We start from the raw sequence: 18902 nt of genomic DNA on the forward strand, positions 1-18902 counted from the left end.
TTGGACACGGACTCAGACGCGGTCCCGGATCTGGACATAGACCTGGTCCCTAGACCTGGAACCAGTCCCGGACCCAGACTCGAACCCAAACCCCGACTCGGACCCGGACCGAACTTGGACCCAAACTTGGACCCGGACATGGACCCGGATCTGGACATGGTCCTGGACCTGAACCTGCATGAACCTGGACTTAGACCCGGACCCGGTCCAGGACCCGGACACTAACGCAGACCCGGACTCGGACCCGGAAATGCTACTAGAAAAGTGGGTTAGGTTAGGTTTGAACTGCGATCCTCACAAGACCGAACTGCTATCAGAAAATTGGGTTAGGTTAGAACTGCGATCCTCACAGAAACGAAATGCTAGTGGGTGGTTTTACCTCCTTTTCTACATAATTAGGCAAAAGATGCTGTCTTTGTCATTTCATTGTATGGAATCGTGCACCATCAACAATAATCTGTCACCGACATCCCACATGGAAGTCAGTTTTTTTTTCTTAAAATTTATTTCATAAATATTGCAATTCAATGTTTTTCGCTATGGATTATGACCAGACTAGAGTCTCCGATTGAAAGTAGGTACCTAAGTTCTAAGGAACAAATCATGGCTTTATGTCTATTACTTTAATTTTAATTTATTACTGACTATACAAATTTGCCTTGTCTTTTCGGTTTCCGTATTCGATATGAAAAATAGATTGTTTAACTCGGGTGAAAGGCACCAAGCATCATTTCATCCATTTGTTAACAATCTTCTATACTAATAGCTCCAGTTTAGCCTTATATTGTGACGGAAGGGTAACTACGAAACCCAACACTGAGGATGGCCCGACAATCCCGACATGCTCTTGCCCGGTTTTTTATATGTACCGGCCAATAACATATCACCTGCATGTTTTTACAGTATAACTTTTTTTGTATTTGTGAGTGACTTCCACCTCACTGCTTTAGGTAGTCTAGTAGTATTCCTTTGTACGGGTGATGAGAAAAACTGGTCTCATGTAATGGTTTTTTCATAGAGGTTTTGTTTTAATGTATTGTCAACTTCATTTTTTACTAGAAGTTTTTTAGTAATATGCTGAGTATCCTATTGTAATTCACAGTATTTAATTGCAGTATTCATCATATATTTGTATAAAATGACTAGTAAAATATGCAATCTACAAACTAACCTATATTGTTTACTCTATACAAGCTCATACAAAAACACTCAAAGGTGATTACTATTGGCCGGTACTTATAATATACTTACCTATCCTCAAAAATAAGATGTAACTGACTAGCGTAAAGTTACTCCTTCCTAACTCCGTGTACGCGTTACGCCGTTTTGCATCACAAATATTCTTCTAAATATCGTTCGTTCGTAAGTAAGGAGAAATAGTGAAATTTGATACTATCAAGGGAAATTAATTTTTTTTTATTAATTTCACTTATGTTGTCAATATCAACCATGTATATTTGTGTGTCATATGATTGAAATATTAATTAAATATATTTGTACATTTCGGCAAAATAACAGATTTTACACTTTCATACATTACAGATATAAATAATAAATAAATAAATAAATATTATAGGACATTCTTACACAGATTGACTAAGTCCCACGGTAAGCCCAAGGAGGCTTGTGTTATGGGTACTCAGACAACGATATATATAATATACATAGAAAACACATCCCCATACAAACATTTCCCTCTATACTTTCTTATTGCTTGGCCTAATGTTGTTTTGTTAGTAAATGTGGGTCAAATTTAGCTTCCAAAATGTGACCCCGATTAAGCTGAATTTTTGCATACATGTCGGGTGACAATGCAATATTATAGTACCTGTACCTACCATCGAGCTGATCTGATGATGGAAACAGGAGGTGACCATAGAAACTCTGTGATTAAACAACGCAACCAAATTGTGTTTGGGTTTATCAGAATTGTCTCGATGAGTAGGTTGTGTTAAGAAAAGGAGAGTCGGTCACTTTTACTTTTAAGCTAGGTAAGGTTAGTCCATTCTCACCTTCTGAACTAAAATTCGCAGTGATGAGCATCGGCTACCACGCCACGCCACGCACCTGTACAATTACTTTTATACATGATTTTCAAAAGAATCGTTTTTTTTATGGCTAGTGATTACAAATTCTTTCATTATTGTAAATATGGTTTTATTGGTTTCAATGTATTAAAAATAGACTTATTATCTTGTTTTAACCATAAACCAAACAAATACATTTTTGAGGGATTTTTTTCTAAACTACCATCAATGGGGAAGAGTGGATCATATGAAATTGGGTCACAGTGTATCAAAGAAAATTGGGCATGAAAATTAAAAGTTTTCTTTTAGGAAAAATATCATGATACTAGAAGCACAAAACTAATATAAATCTCCACAAAAATAGCAAAATGCTCTTCAATATGTAGCCAGTATGCAGAAAATAAGATAAAAAATCATCGCACACTATTTAAGTAGGCACTGTTTATTTAAGTAGGTATAATTAAACTTTTGTAACAACTTCTATAATTTAACATTGTAATAGGTAACTTATGCACAAATTATTTATAACATTCTTTGTGTACCCCGTGTGGATGTATGTACGAGTAAGCAACCTGCCCGTGCATACATATACATGGATGAATGAATATAGATACACTTCAAGTTACTGATAAGTTTGTTAATTAATGATAACTTTGTTTTCCGCTTACTGCTCCTACACTAGCTACTTTAGATTAGAAATTATTTAATTAAGGTAGGGCACTCAAGGTCTATTAACACATTGCTTATTATTACATCATTTTTGTATATGACTGTTTGTTGCCTAAATAAAAAAAAATAAAAAAAAAACTATGAAAAAGTATGATCGACGGATATGATCAAAATTTTGCACATATATCATAAACCTTAATATATTTTAATGGATGCAGCAGCTCTTATCGTTTCGTTTAAGGATGACTCACGTTAGATCGGGCCGTGTCCGCCGGGCGCTTCGTTTTCTATGGAAAGCATCAAGTGATCACCTGTCTTGTCATAGAAAAGTAAGCACCGGAAGCTCCGGCCCTGACACGGCCCGGTCTAACGTGAGTCATCATTAAAATCGGACGGTGATCCACTATTACCCATACATGGGTAACAGTGAATCATTCTCCACTTTTATATTAATTGCATCTTATTTTATTTCTAGCCTTAAAGCTTTTTTCTTAATAAAGTTTAAGAGTTAGATTGATACTCTAGGCTTAGATAAGAAAACGATACAATTTGAATTAAAATGTCGCAAGGTCGCAACTACAGCTCTTACAAAAAAAAATGATTCCTTATGACCCACTCTCCCATACAGTCAGCGATAAAAGCTTGTACCAAAAGTACCACTTACGACTATTGTAAGTTCGCTGTGATAATGACTCAAGTAATTAAGATTTATTATTTTTACATTTTAAGCTTATGAAGCTTATTGCGAGGTCTACAATAGCTCACAGAGCCACTAGTTATTTTATTTTTATTTCTTAAAATTCACGACAATAGCACACAATATAAAAATCAACTTTTATAAATAAGAATAAGGTCGATATCTTTCTAGCATCAAACCCGTGCACGTGTATTATAGACGAGCTCACTTCGGACAAGGCCATCACATCGTGCCGCGCCGCTTAGCTTCGCGCCGCGCCGCTTCGCGTTCGCGCGAAGAACGCTTACCTAGGACACTTCCATACGTATTAACGCTTTGTTTCTTTATTCTTTATTTATTATTAACAATAATTATTGTGTCTTCCTTCGCATTCGCGGTTAATTCGCTTGGCCGCCGCGTGGGGCGCCGCGTCGCGCCTCGCCGCGCCGCGCAGCTTCGCTTCGCGTTCGCGAGTTGTTCGCCTACGTAAGACGCAGCCTGAGCCCGCCGCGCCGCCCCGCGCCGCTTGGCTTCGCGTTCCCGAGTATTCGCTTACGTAAGACGCAGCGTTAAGATCCCAAGTTAAACGGCTTATTTTGTTACTTCTTCTCTATATAAGATAAGGTTACATCTGGCTTACGTAACTTAAGAGGGCATCGTCCGTCCAGTGGCGCCCTCATTAGGGGGGATTGTGTTTTCTAATAAACCAATCCGTTTCTGTATAATCCACAGATATTGTTTTATATGACGACAATGACGTACCTACTCGGAATAGTCAGTGTCATAGGGGTTATTTATTAACAAACGAGATTACAGATAACATAATACAAGCATAATACATTAACAGTAAACTATAAATATTGTTTTATATTACTTACTTTTGCCTTTATTTTATCACCTAAACGGAAAAAAGTGGCCACCATTTGCCGTTTAGGTGATGAAGCAAAAAATAAGTAAAATAAAACTATGTGACAAAGACCAAAAGTTGGGGAATCAGTAGAAATACAACATTAATATACTGAATTATACAGAAATGGATTGGTTTATTAGAAAACACAATCCCTCTAATGAGGGCGCCACTTGACGGTCGGTGCAGTCTTATTGACACCTATTTTTGTGGTGCAGCTTTAAAATAAGGATTAACTCATTTAGGAGCATTTAGGGGTAATATTAGGAGTTTTCCCTAATTACTTATGCGCCATTCGATCTACCTATATAGGTGCAGTTACTAATAAAAGTACTTAAAGCAGGTAACTAAATTACTGAACTATTGCAATTATAATAATGGTTTACTAATTAATATGCGGATCAGACACAATCAGTATAAATGACATTATTTTTAAGTAATTACATTAGTATTGAATGACGGTGTAGTGAATGGAATAAAATAAAATCGGTACCTAATATAAAAATTGGAATGGAACGAAGGAATGACAATATTATTAAATCGTATCATCATATTACTACACAATATGAATAAACAAGTAACTATCATTTATGTTTTCGTCCGCTTTAGGAGGAATATAAAATTAGGTATTTAGAGTTTACTGTTAGAGGTACGGTACGGTGCAGTCATTTCATCAGTAACATTCTCCATAACATTACGATCCTATTGTTTACAGTATAAGGAAATACAAGGTAGTAGGTAGTTGAATATAGGATCAACTTATGTAGGGTAAACCCACCAGTGAATGAACACCCCCCAGTGAATGAACAAATTCACGTTTTTTGTCTAAAATAAGACATATAGCAATTTCTACCACTGGTCGTATTTTTTTTCTTATAAACAACTTTATTTCCTATGCCATGGCAACTCGTGATAAATTTATTTTCAACCAGTTTCAATGTGACTGGCGTTTGAAGTTTACGTGTTTCTGGTTTTGAAGTTTTGTATGGAAAAATTAGATCTCAGATAAGAACAGTGTACGTTTGGAGCAACATATGAAGTGGTTATTTAATGTTTACCTGTACAAAGTTTAGTTATTTGGATAGATTAAGAGTTAAACCTTCTATAAATGCACACTTTGTCGGCGTATTATGCGATTATGTCTTTATTTTTTAGAGTTCCATTACTGGCTTATCAAATGTTCTGAAACCAGTAAATGAACGGCGTGTTCATTCACTGGTCGTCTAGATTTTTTTTTTCTAAATTTATATGTAAACGATACGACACGATACGATACGATGGTATTGAATTTGTGATTCTGCATAGAAAACGATTCTGATTCATTCAGCCAGTATTGGAACAAACCAAATTTCTAGATTTTTCATAGTCCATTTACTAGATATTTCATGCCTATGTATGAACAGTACAAAATTTGACTTGTTCATTCATTGGGTTTCCACTAATTCTATGTATGAACAATGTAACCACGAACAACGGAATGAAAAGTCTATTATTTTAAGCATTATTTGCTGAGCCTGACCTTTTTTCATCAAAATATGCACGTTAATTCTTGTTTTAAATATTGATTCTCTTTTTCTTATTAATATGTAATAGATTTCTGTGTTATTGGTGAATAACCATGATTTTATTACATTCTTATATATTTAATGTCAAATAAAGGGGATAAAAAGATATGAACGCTTTCGCTATACCTACTAGAATAGAGCTGGAAACGGGTTTTGTGTTAAAAATGTATTTTTAATGCTGATTAAAAAGATCGAAATTATGTTCATTCACTGCATTTTGCGGTGTTCATTCACTAGTTTTCATGTTCATTCATTAGGTTTTTGGGTACTTTTTGATAAATAATGTTATAACTCAAAAACTATGAAAGTTATAAAAAATCGCAGAAATTACTTTCTTAATTATTAAATGAGGATTGATTAAATTGCAATTAATTATTTAAATTATTAATGAATGCTGAGAAATGATTTTTCAAACTTGAATAATTGCTTAAGTGCTCATTCACTGGAGGTCTTACCCTAATTGAAAGTAAACGTGGTTTAACTATAGGCATTACATGTTTTTCAAACGTAGATATGTACCTAATATTCAAAAAGTTTGGAAATTACCTAAGTATCCGTTTTATAACTAAAAATGTACAGGGAATAACTTTCTACGCACTCTAGCACTCTACCAACCCATTGCTGTGAATTCAGGTGGGAATTTATGATCAATTGAAGACATCGCTCCTAATTTTTACAATAATCTATAAATGGAAAAAGGGCAAAACATAGGTAGCTGTGTTAATATAGGTACAACATAGAGGACTACGTTTGTATGAAAAGTCTTTATAACACTTTCGTCTTAATATTTTGCTGGCTTTTGTACCAGTAATCTTTGAATACCTACCTATGTCAAATAGGTAGGTAGGTATCACTCAAGTGTAAACGTAGACTAGACAGTAGACTGCACCTGATTTGTTTACAAGTACTTAATAGAAGCATTGTCTAGTTGTACAAGATGTACACTTGCTAGGTTTTGTTGGATTTATGAGAAGTTTATTTCTTGTACATCATAAGCGCGTTCCATTACCGGAGTATTTTTTAAACCTAACATTTCTATTCAGGTATTGTTCAGTAACTTTCTACTAAGTATAGATAAACCGATTGAATTTCAAATGCATTTACTAGTGTTGAACCTGTGTCTACTGAGAGTACTGATGCATAACATAACACTGAAATTATGTGCACACAAGATTTCTTGTAGGTACAGGTACCTATATTGATTAATAAGTAACTATACCAACGTTTAATTGGTTGTAACTGGAAACAGATGACTTTATTTTATGTTTCGATCCCTTTACAATGTAAACCTAGTATTCGTCGTAGGTAGTTCAAAACGTGCAAACGTTAATTTTTAATTAAGTAGGTATTTTTATGTCTCATTTCGATTTACCTATTCTATTTACAAAAATCGTATTGGTTTTTGAAGATAGATAGTCAGACAGGCAAACAATATTAAGTTTTGATTCGGTAATAGGTAGGTAGCTACCTATAACATAATTTCTACATAAGGTTGGAAAAACGTGGAAAGACTTAGTTTTGTGGATTATAAATTGAACCCTAAACACATTTAGACTTGAAATAATTTAGAGTTAATGAATTGAGGGTGCCCCTAGTGGCAAGAACAGCGTAGCGAGTAGGTATCGCTCGGGTAATAAACGCACGGCGCGTCGCTCGCCTCGCGTCGTCGCTGTCGGTGTCGCCCAGCGCCAGCGGCCAGTGAGAAAACAATCGCGCCCCTGGCTGCGGAGTGCGGCTCACTCCCACAGAAAACGTTCACGTCACTAGGCTAACACAACGAACCATCAAAAATAATAACATAACTATTTATATTCTAAATTTTCTATAAATAAAATTATAAACGCAAAACAATACAAATCGCGAAACTAATCCAATCAGAATCTGATTGGAATCCAAAACATAATATGTATATGAATTGCAAAAAGCACGATTACTTGCTCCACATCCACATACACAGGTGCTTGGTGACCACAAACGTTATCGCGGTATAAACGGGTGCTCGAATTATTACTACGCACCCAGCCGAGCGCGTTACATTACGTCATCACAATGGCATTATTACCTATGATATTCACATCGATTCGAACGGTACGACTAGATAATAGCCGTTATTCATAAAATATCACTGCACTAATATTAGAAGACATACCAAACGTATCCACACCACAATCAACTCGACCCTTTTATGGGAATGAGGATCAGCCCTTCCGCCATAGTCCGAGTCCGCGTTTGCGTCGCACCCCGCTCACCCGACGACTGACGGCCACAACCCCGCGCCGCGCAGCGGCGAGTACCGACACCGACTCGCGCTCGCTCCGCGACTCGAATATCTCACAAAAAATACGCCGTCATCATTGAAATGGCGGCAGAGGATATATTCGGCGCGGGGTGCACGGTATAATATTGATTTATAGAAATTTATTGATTTCCTCCCAGTCCGGGTATTACCTATGTTATACCTATATTGCATTAGTTATAAGACTATTTACATAAGTATGTAACTGCCTTCGGGAGACGCCGCTCGTGCATACTTTTTTCTTATATGTACATTTTTATCATTACAATTTACCTGAACATGTTAGTGATGTCGTTTGAGGGATGAATTTTCCGAGGAAAAACATCAATCCATTCGTATCGTCGCCATGTCACACTGCTCTCCTCTATCTCTGTTGCTCTCCGGCAGGGTTGAACTCCCTCCTTGTGGCGATCGCCGCCGAAGATAGCCGATGGCAGCCACTTTTCGCAACCGAGCACACCCGAATTATCGGAAAACAAATCTCGGGGCGCACAGTTTTTTATTTGAACTAAAATGTCATCACTTTTTTACAAATTTTTAAAAGGGTTGTTTTGGTAAGCTTTTACGAAAGTACTGTTTCATTGATACGATATCAACTTAAACACTGTTTATATAATGTTTGAGGATATTTGGGAATATATATTTTTCTTAAAAAAAAAAAAAACAATTTTCCGCGCGCGTTTACAGAACACGAAAGTATTTTTGATAAAAATGGCCTGCCGCTTCGGCGGGAGGAGTGGCAATGGGCAATGAGGTCGGTACCCTCTCTCTGGCACCCGCGCGCGCCCCTCCCTACCGCTTCACTCCGGCACAGGGTTAGAAAGTTTCAAAAGTAGAATCGTGGAAAACACGCAACATAGCGACGATGTCCTGGGCCTGGGACGTCTACGGCTCCGGCCCCGAGCGCCGCGACACCCGCGCCTGAGCCGGCGCTGGGTGCACGGCACGCCGGGATAAGCATGAGATAACTAACTGGCGTAACTGCATCCTTATTTGCAATTCTAATTCACCGGCGGCTTTTGCGAATATAACTAATCATTCATACATATATATATTTATTAAAACCCAAGTGCGAGACGGACTCGCCCACCGAGGGTTCCGTACTTTTTATATGTTGTTGTAGCGGCAACAGAAATACATCATCTGTGAAAATTTCAACTGTCTAGCTATCACGGTTCATGAGATACAGCCTGGTGACAAACAGACGGACAGACTGACAGACGGACAGTGAAGTCTTAGTAATAGGGTCCCGTTTTTTACCCTTTGGGTACGGAACCCTCATAAAAAAGGATAAAAAAAAATGGTGAGTCAATTTATAGTGCACCTACTCAAATAATACAAGTAGGTAACGGATCCTAATACGGCGGAATGTAGTACCTAGTGCAGTAAAACAAATACTTCTGCACAACACGTATAATTTGTTAAGCACTTCACTAAATTTAACATAAAACACCAAAAAAAATCTACACATGGAATTTAAAAATTATTATAACCAAGACAAATTATTTTTTTGACTGTCCGCTTTCCGCACTGGCGTGAACTGGTGTACGTGCGAAGGATAACGGCGTATAAATTTAGCTGTAGAAGGAAATAAATGGATTAATGAGATGGAGATTATGGACGATAATGGCTGTTTCAACGGGTGATAGGTGCCTAAATTTAATGCCGAATATTAGTTTCGCCTGACAATTAGGGGCAATTAGAATTTTGAAAATGCCGTAAAGAAATGCGGAATACGGAATACGGATAACAGCGGCTTTACAGAATTAAAAGAAATATGGCACAAAAAATAACAATGAACAATTATAGGGTTATTAAACGGTAACCGATCCCTTAACGTTAAAAAATATTCAAGCTCCGTAGACGATGACAATTTGCTAGTTCCTTTCCAAAGAAAACGTTCGGCCAACCAACGCTGTACCGTGACCTATCGAACCACGCAGTGTGCGGGCTCGTGTCCTCCGTGGGTCTGATACCTGACAGCCGGTCGACGACCATCCACTGGCGACTGCCCGTCGGCGGCTGTGCCTTGTCGTTGATACGACCACCACGTACCACCGAAGCACTGCTCGACGGTGGCCTTAAAAGGTCCTGGTGCAGGCAACTACGGCCAATAAGGCCGCGGAACGACGGGAAGAAAAGGGCACTCCAAGTTATTATTGGCAACTTCCGAAGAAAACGTTCCTCTCGATTAAAGGTTTACTTGATGGAAACAAGGAAAAAATTAAAAAAAATTCGCGGACCACAAACAGACCTTTCCACGTCAATCTGAAAATCTATCTCCAGTCCTCCGAAGAAAACAAATTTCTTCTTTCCGAATCTGAATTGAAATTCAAAATTCAACGCAATTGTAACCAGCCTACATCGAAAATATCTCAGTCCAAAAAGGTTCCATGTGTTTTGATAGAGCGCCATCTAAGAGAATTCCGTCCTAACGATAACAAACTAGCCCTCGCATAACAAACAACAAAAAAAAAAACCCGAAGAAATACGCAAACTACGTTGATATGGAAGAAGTTCCAAAAACCAATGGAATTTTTTTTTTATAGCGAACGCTACACTAGGTAGATTTAAGTTACGAGTGAGCTTCGGTACGTTCAAAGTTTAAGTTTAAGCCCTATTTAGGAATGCAATGCCCATTGCCCACTTTTTTTCCGCGAGGGGAAGGAAAGGAAATTAAATGACTCAGACCGAATCTCGCAGGAACGAAGAAAGATGGTTTCTTCAATAGGATTTTCTTGTTCCTAGCGTTGTCCATATGTATACTATTTAGGCACTCGTTATTTTTTCCATAAAATTGTATTATTAGGTTTTTATATAAAACCAATTAAGGTGCTCTTTTGTTAAAACAAATAAAAACCTGTATCCTTATTTTCTACATCTACAACATAATACCTATAATGATTTGGTTGTCATCTATAGGTAGGTACTCGAATCCTAGAAAGAGTAAACTGACAGAACTAGATACCTATGCCTGAATAGTTTTGCTTCAGATTACTCTTTTTAAAGCTACAAGTTGGAACCCGACCGCGGGCAGCAGCAGCAGCAGCAGCAGACGACGTGTACCTATATATCTGCGAGACTATTGGTTTCTATGTATTTCTATGAAATAAAATGTATGCCCATTGCCCAGGCAGGAGATCCTGATTTGGCATGGCATACACGCTTCCGCTTCATCGGCTTGAACAATTATGGAAGCCTCGCGTAAACAGTAAAACACAGTCAATTTTCAATATCATTTTCATTTCTCATGCTCTGAAAGAGGGTCATTGTTGTTCTAAAAGGTGTGCAGAAAATGATACGTGTCTGCACTAGAGCATTTTACGTTCAAAGTACGATTTTTTTTTTAATTTTTTACTATAAGCAATTGAAATTTGAGTTTAAATGGATTTGTTATACAATTGCCATTCTGATATTTGACTCTTCATTCCATAAATAACGATACTTTTGCCTAAATTGTTAATTGAAAGTACCCTCAAGAAATACTATAAAATGTATACGTAGTCATGTTTTAAAAAAAAACACATTTATTTGACTTTCCTCGCATTCGAAATGAAAAGTAGTGTTTAACTCGGGTGACTCACTGCGTTCGAGCGCCAAAATACCTCGGCAGAATTCTACTATAATTAATCTACAATTTACCATTGTGTTTGAGATACAGGATTAGGAGGGCATTTTATTTATTTGAACTTTATTGCGCAAAATACAAAAATAATGTACAAATGGCGGACTTAGATCCTAATGGCATTCTCTACCAGTCAACCATTGGGCCAAACAGAGACATGTTAAAATGGTGCAAGGAGAAAAGTGAAAAGGTATTTATTAGAACTATCGTAAACAATTGCATGTACCATTAACTTGATAAACTACACAAAATACAAAAAAAAAAGATAGTAATAGTAGATTGGTAACCAAGGGTTGAATGGCACCCATTACTGTCGAGACGGAAATGGTGCCTTTCACTCCAGTTAAACACTCTACTTTTCATGGTTTTCATATCGAATGCGAGGAAACAAAACAAGACAAGGCAATTTTGCAAAATCAGTAAATAAAGTACCTAATAGACCTACGGCCATGATTTGTTTTCCTTAGGACTTACTTTGCAAATCTTGCAATCGGAGACTTTTCATGTGTGAAGATAAATAACCCCTAGCGAAAAACATTTAGTTTGCAATATTTACGAAAACACTCATATTTTAACACACTGCAATTTTAACTGTAATTTTAAAATGATTTGTTCATTATAACACAAAAATCTTGATTGCCTCTTACTTTTTAATTTTTTACTTTTTCGTTCTAAAACTCCCAAATAGTCAATGGCATCCCAGTCATTTAGCCAACATAATAAAAGTATTTAAAAACATGTTAATATTAAATTACAATTTAATGAAATTACAAACGGTTAACTGTGGCTGTATAAGATTTTGTCTTTGCTCATTTACGCAAGTATAAGGTTTAAAAAAATATATTTTTGGTGTATTCCTTTTGGTTCCCTCCTTATGAAATCGAGTAATTAAATTCAACAAAAGAAATCAAGAATAATTTATTTTAACAATTTACTTACATCATTTTTGATAAAAAACGATTCAATGCGGGATTAGTAAAATTAGAACAATTACCAATTGTTCCAGGCGGGGAAATAAAGACACTATTTTTCAATTTTGTTTCCACCCAGTTGCTCGTGGGACGGGGACGCAGAGGAGTACACCACTTTTCTGTACTAGAGCAGAAACGTATCACTTTCTGCGCACTTTTTAGAACAACAACGACCCACTTTCAGAGCATGAGATATGTAAATATTCTTACTAATAGTAGAATATTCTTATTCCTGTTAATACTAGAAGAGTTTCTAGCCGCTTAAAAGCTAACTTGCTCGGGGCTTGTCTAATATTGAGAGGGAGCGAATTCCAAAGACTGACGACCCGCCTGAACGGCAAAGGAGTTAGACATAAACCCAGTGCGGTGAGCAGGTCAATCCCTGCTCACCGCAGTTGAAGAACACGAGATGTACCTACGCAGCTCACAGCCGGGACGAGGGGTGTCAAACAGGAACTTATTTTTCACTTAACTGTGTACCATTAACAGCCGGTTAGCAAACGTCACAAAACTGATGGCCATTTTGTCAGGAATGTGACGGTTAGACGTTACTGAAACACGACTAAAGTCGCGGTTTAATGTACCTACAAGATAAAATGAAAATGCCCATTGGTAAGTCATGTATGTACACAGATTTTAAAACAAAAGTTTTCCCTCCTGTAGACAATACTTAACAGTGTGCATAAAAATAAACAAAAACCCGACAGCGTGATTAATTAAAAAGTATTTCAGTGGAAACTTTAAATCGTTATACTGGGGTGTCCCGGAAGTAAAGAGACAAATTTATTTTCAAAATATGTAATTTAAGGTAAACATTAAAAGTAATGATTTTAACGACAACTTATTATTTTTTTATCTGAGATTGTTCGCGGCCAGTCACATTACGGCTGTTCAGGATTTTGCGGCCGTCTTGTTTGGCCATACAAAGTATTTCTTAAAAATTGGCTTTTTGTATAATTTTTTGGTCCTAAGTCACATCTATACAACTGAATGGAAATTAATGAATGGTATTACGGAAATGTTGAACATCATTGGGATTTAGCCGGAACATAGGTTCAATCGTCAATAAATCGTTGAGTATTTTTTTCAGCTAACTTTTATAAACTTATTGGTTACCTCATTTGGCATGTTCCTCTTGGTCCTTTACATATCTAGAAGCAGTTTGTTGCACATATGGTTTTAAACCTAGTTCGTTCTTTTTCCATTTTGGCGACAGACGACTTTGACTTTTAATTTATCCGCTGCCACTCTGACGGACGTTAAAGGAGTCTTGTCAAAAATAGATTTAACTCGGTTAATATTTCGATGTACCGTGATTGTCCTAATTCTAACCGGAATCTTCTTAAAACTGATCTCACCCGTTTCTTCATAAAGTTTTATTATTATATATATATATACTAGTTTTTCTACCTCTTACTTGAAGGGTGTTTTACTATATACTTTTTGATATGAGACTCGTAAAATAAAGGCAATTCTGAATAATCCTATTAGCAAGTGCTTCATATTCTGATCATTCATTTTGAAAAACTAATATGCAATAATGAAATTCCCGCTTTAAATGACAGATAACGAAATCGTAGATGCAACGACACCAAAACTTTTCTTTTGTTTTAATAATACTTTCGGCCAGTAAGACTTTGAAAGTTGTCTCTTTACTTCTGGGATCAAAACGCTTGTTCAAAACAAAAAAAATATTTATGAAACTTAAAGATTATTACCAAAATCCTACATGTAAAATGGAAAAAATTGGAATAGTTCTAGGAAATTTCAGGAAACTTTCACAGGAAACAAGGGAAAATTTGATTATAGTATTAATGGAAAATATCGATACTCAATATACTCATACAAAAATATGAGAAGTCGAATGTGATCTAAAATCTTTCCATGTGGAAAAATTCCCAGTTTTGGTAACTTTCCGACGGCACATCAGAAGGGCGTCCGCTATAGCTGGCGCGGGTATACGGAGCGTGCGCACGGGTGCCGTTGTTGGTAAAATCCGTCGCACGCGACCGCGCCAGTTAGCGATTTTCTATAGATATTTTATGTGATTTCTACTTAGAATCAGGAGCAAATAGGAAAAACTAATAATACAAACTTTTCAAACACGGTACAATCAGTTTTCGTCTATTTTAATATAATGCCCTTTTACCAAGTTTCATGTTTCTAGCTTAAACGAAAACTTGTACCACATATAAACTTACATCCCCTTTTTAACCCCCTTTTATCTCCATGCAAACTTTTAACCCCTTTTTCACCACCTTAGAGGATAAATTTTCAAAAACGCTGAAATCACTTTTCTTCTTTTTTAATCAAATACCTTTTTACGAAGATTCTCATTCCTAGCTTAAAATAAAATTTTCAACCCCTTTTTAAGGGGTGAATTTTTAAAATCGTTGAAATTATTTTTCTTTTTTTTGTATTCTAATAAAATGCCTTTATCCAAAGATTCAAGTCCCGCACTCTAAAAAATGTTAGATCTCCATATAAATTTTCACCACCTGGGGGAATATTTAAAAACGCTGAAATCAGTTTACTTGTTTTTTAATATAATACCTTTTTGCAGAGTTTCAAGTTCCTAGCTTATAATAAAATTTGAACCCTAAGACAAATTTTCATCCCCTTAGGGGTTGAATTTCCGAAAACATCGAAATATTTTTTTTTTGTAGGCGGCTATTGCTTATGCCATTCTAAGAAGTTTCAAAGAATTTGTAATAGATTCAAACTTTCAACCCCTTTTTAACCCTTTTAGGGGATGAATTTTTATTACCGCTGAAATTTCTTTTCCTGTATTCTAATAATATGCCCATATAAAAAGTTTCAAGTCCCGCACTTGATAAAATTTTTGATCTCCATACAAAGTTTCAATCCCCTTTTTAACCCCCTTAGGGGTTGAATTTTTCAAAATCGTCTTATCTCTTGTACATTTTGTAAATGCAACCTGGTGTGCAAATTTCAACCTTCTATCGTTTGTAGTACCGGCTCAGCGTTGATGAATCAGTGTCATAAATCAGACTTAGTTGTGTATTTTCTCAGAGCACCCTAAATGCTTCAGATTATATGAATGGCTCCCCAATGTGACGTCACATTCGTAACAAACGGAGCTAAGTAAACTGTATTTAAGATATACTTTAAAAAACTTTATTTTTTAATTTTCTCATTTACCCCCCAAAAGTGGCCCCTATGTTTAAAATGACTGGACTACTGTAGTTTCGGAGAAAATAGGCTGTGACAGACGGACAGACAGACAGACACACGAGTGATCCTATAAGGGTTTCGTTTTTTTTACTTTTGAGGTACGGAACCCTATAAATTATGGGCCCTGAAGGGAAAGTGTCTTAAAACCTTAAGTTACTTAACCTTATTTCTACTCTTTTTTGCCAGACTGTAGCTCATTTTACTTCAAGGAAACATTATTTTATTTTTAAAAGAAACAAAACTGCATTCAAAGATTTTTTTATTCGCTTATCTCGCCCGGGAATCGAACCGACTAAAAATTCCAAAAAATAAACTCGCTATTTTATTCTACTAGTCGATACAGTTAATGTTAATATTACATTTCTCCAAGAAACATTAGTACCTACGGCTAACATCAGTTCGGCACTGACATAAACGCGAGCGTAAACGTAACTTACTTTCTATGCATCTCGCTCGTACTGACATATTAGTGCGAGCGAGATGTATAGAAAGTAAATGACGTAGACGTTAGAGTATATGTCAGTTTTGACACTGCCAGTGACTCATGGTACAGGTAAAGGTATGGATGGTATAGAAAGGATGCCAATCTCTTATGGCAGAATTGTTGCAAAAGTGATCGCTTTCAGCTTTAAATAATAGTTCCTAATCTCTCCGGTGGCGCTAGTTAGGCTCTGGGACATGAGTATAACATGAACCAACAAATAACCCGACCAAATTACGTAGGTTGTTTTTGGTAGTATTTCGGTGTATGGTGGCGTCGCCTAATTACTGTTTTTGATGGACACTTTTCATACATAGAGATTTGGCTCCTTTGGTAAAGGTCTTACACTCGTCTGTCGTACAAAATATTTATAAAATCGAATATATAGTACTCAAGAATATAAAAAAACAAGCGAAATTGAAAAAAATAACTGAATGCAATTTTGTTTCTTTTTAAATAGAAAAGAATGTTTCCTTTAACTTAAGGTTGTACGGCACTTTCCCTTCAGATCCCATTAATTTTTTCCTTCTGTATAGTCCCCCGATGAAAAACCTCCTGTGTTTATTAGTTAATAAAACTTCGAATCACACAAAACCATTACCCAGTAACAACCGTCCGCAAATATAGTAATGCGTGATATGTAAAAACCGGCCAAGTGCGAGTCGGACTAGCGCACGAAGGGTTCCGTACCATTACGCAAAAACGGCAAAAAAATCACGTTTGTTGTGTGGGAGCCCCACTTAAATATTTATATTATTCTGTTTTTAGTATTTGTTGTTATAGCGTCAACAGAAATATATCATCTGTGAAAATTTCAACTGTCTAGCTATCACGGTTCATGAGATACAGCCTGGTGACAGACGGACAGACAGACAGACAGACATGGATGATTATTTTTTGATTATAAGTATATACATACAGATTGGTCCCGGTTTTGTCAAAACGCAGTTCTGATGATAGGATCCATGAGGAACCCAAGGAACTCCTCAAATGTCAAATACTTATACTTATAGTGATGTTTGTATTTTAATCAACAAATCCAGCATTTACATTTAAAAAAGAGACATTTGATCAAGTGGAACCGCTGATGATGATCAGAATGGAACTCTTTAACGACACCGTTCACGGTTGGCGATTTATTCTCTTCATTCAGACCCAAACTTAGACCCGGTCTCGGATCCGGGTCTGGACATGGTCCCCAAATCGGACCCGGACCCGGACCGAACTCGGACCCGGACTTGATCCCGGACCCGGACTAAGATCCGGACCCGGAAATGCTACTAGAAAAAGTTAGGTTAGGTTAGAATTGGGACCCTTACAGAAACGAAATGATACTATAAAAGTGGGTGGTTTTACCTCCTTTTCTACATAATTAGGCAAAAGATGCTGTCTTTTTAACCGACTTCAAGATTTCAAAAGGCGCAGGTTCTCAATTTGGTAAAATTTGGTTGTTTTTTTTTTTTTTTTAATGTTTGTTACTCCATAACTCCGTCATTTAGGGACCGATTTTGAAAATTCTTTTTTTGATTACATACAGATTGGTCCCGTTTTTGTCAAAACGCAGTTCTGATTATGGAATCCATGAGGAATCGAGTGAACTCCTCAAATGTTAAAGGCATACATATAGTGATTTTAGTATTTTCATAAACAAATCAAGCATTTACATTTAAAAAAGTGACTTAATTTGATGAAGTGGAACTGTTGATGTTGATCAGAACGGAACTCTTCAATGACGCATAGTTCACGTCTGGCGATTTGTCCTCTTCGTTATGTTTGTTAAGCAAGTTAGGTTTTCAAGACGCATTTTTGTCAAGCTCGAGTTCTGATGATGGGATCCATGAGGAATCGAGGGAACTCCTCAAATGTGAAAGGCATACATATAGTGATTTTTGTATTTTCATCAACAAATCCTTCATTTCCAATTAAAAAAGTGACATTTGATGAAGTGGAGCTGCTGATGATGATCAGAATGGAACTCTTTAATGACGCTTAGTTTACGTTTGGCGATTTGTCCTCTTCTTTATGTTTGTTAAGCAATTTAAGTTTTCAAGACACATTTATGTCAAGCTCGAGTTCTGATGATGGGATCCATGAGGAACTGAGGGAACTCCTCAAATGTGAAAGGCATACATATAGTGGTTTTTGTATTTTCATCAACAAATCTAGCATTTACATTTAAAAAAGTGACATTTGATGAAGTGGAACTGCTGATGATGATCAGAATGGAAATCTTCATTGACACATAGTTCACGTTTGGCGATTTGTTCTCTTTGTTATCGACCCAGACCGCAACGCGGACCCGGACCGAACTCGGACCCGGACTTAAACCCGGACCCCGACTCGGACCCGGACCCAGACCGAACTCGGGCCTAAACTTGGACCCGGACAGCCGGACATGGACATTGAACCGCGATTCTCACAGAACAGAACTATCAGAAAAGTAGGTTAGGTTAATTAGAACTGTGACCTTTACAGAAACAAAATGATATC

The 18902-nt window shown here is 36.8% G+C and overlaps 3 protein-coding genes across 5 annotated transcripts in view; all 3 read right to left on the bottom strand.

Moving 5' to 3' along the window:
• Positions 1-8622, bottom strand: part of LOC134754857 (protein tramtrack, alpha isoform-like) — a 28855-nt gene extending 20233 nt beyond the window's left edge. Inside the window, exon 1 of one of the 3 annotated variants that reach the window (XR_010128982.1) lies at positions 8414-8622. The gene's annotated coding sequence lies outside the window, so the exon portion shown is untranslated. Of the gene's footprint in view, positions 1-7993; positions 8151-8413 lie in introns of those variants that run through there. The other 2 variants (XR_010128981.1, XM_063691302.1) reach the window with 2 other exon arrangements.
• Positions 1-18902, bottom strand: part of LOC134754971 (uncharacterized) — a 567282-nt gene that overhangs the window by 443810 nt on the left and 104570 nt on the right.
• Positions 1-18902, bottom strand: part of LOC134754951 (uncharacterized) — a 533971-nt gene that overhangs the window by 124855 nt on the left and 390214 nt on the right. The window lies entirely within an intron of this gene.

This window comes from Cydia strobilella, chromosome Z (genome assembly GCF_947568885.1).
Source record: "Cydia strobilella chromosome Z, ilCydStro3.1, whole genome shotgun sequence".
Taxonomy (NCBI): domain Eukaryota; kingdom Metazoa; phylum Arthropoda; class Insecta; order Lepidoptera; family Tortricidae; genus Cydia; species Cydia strobilella.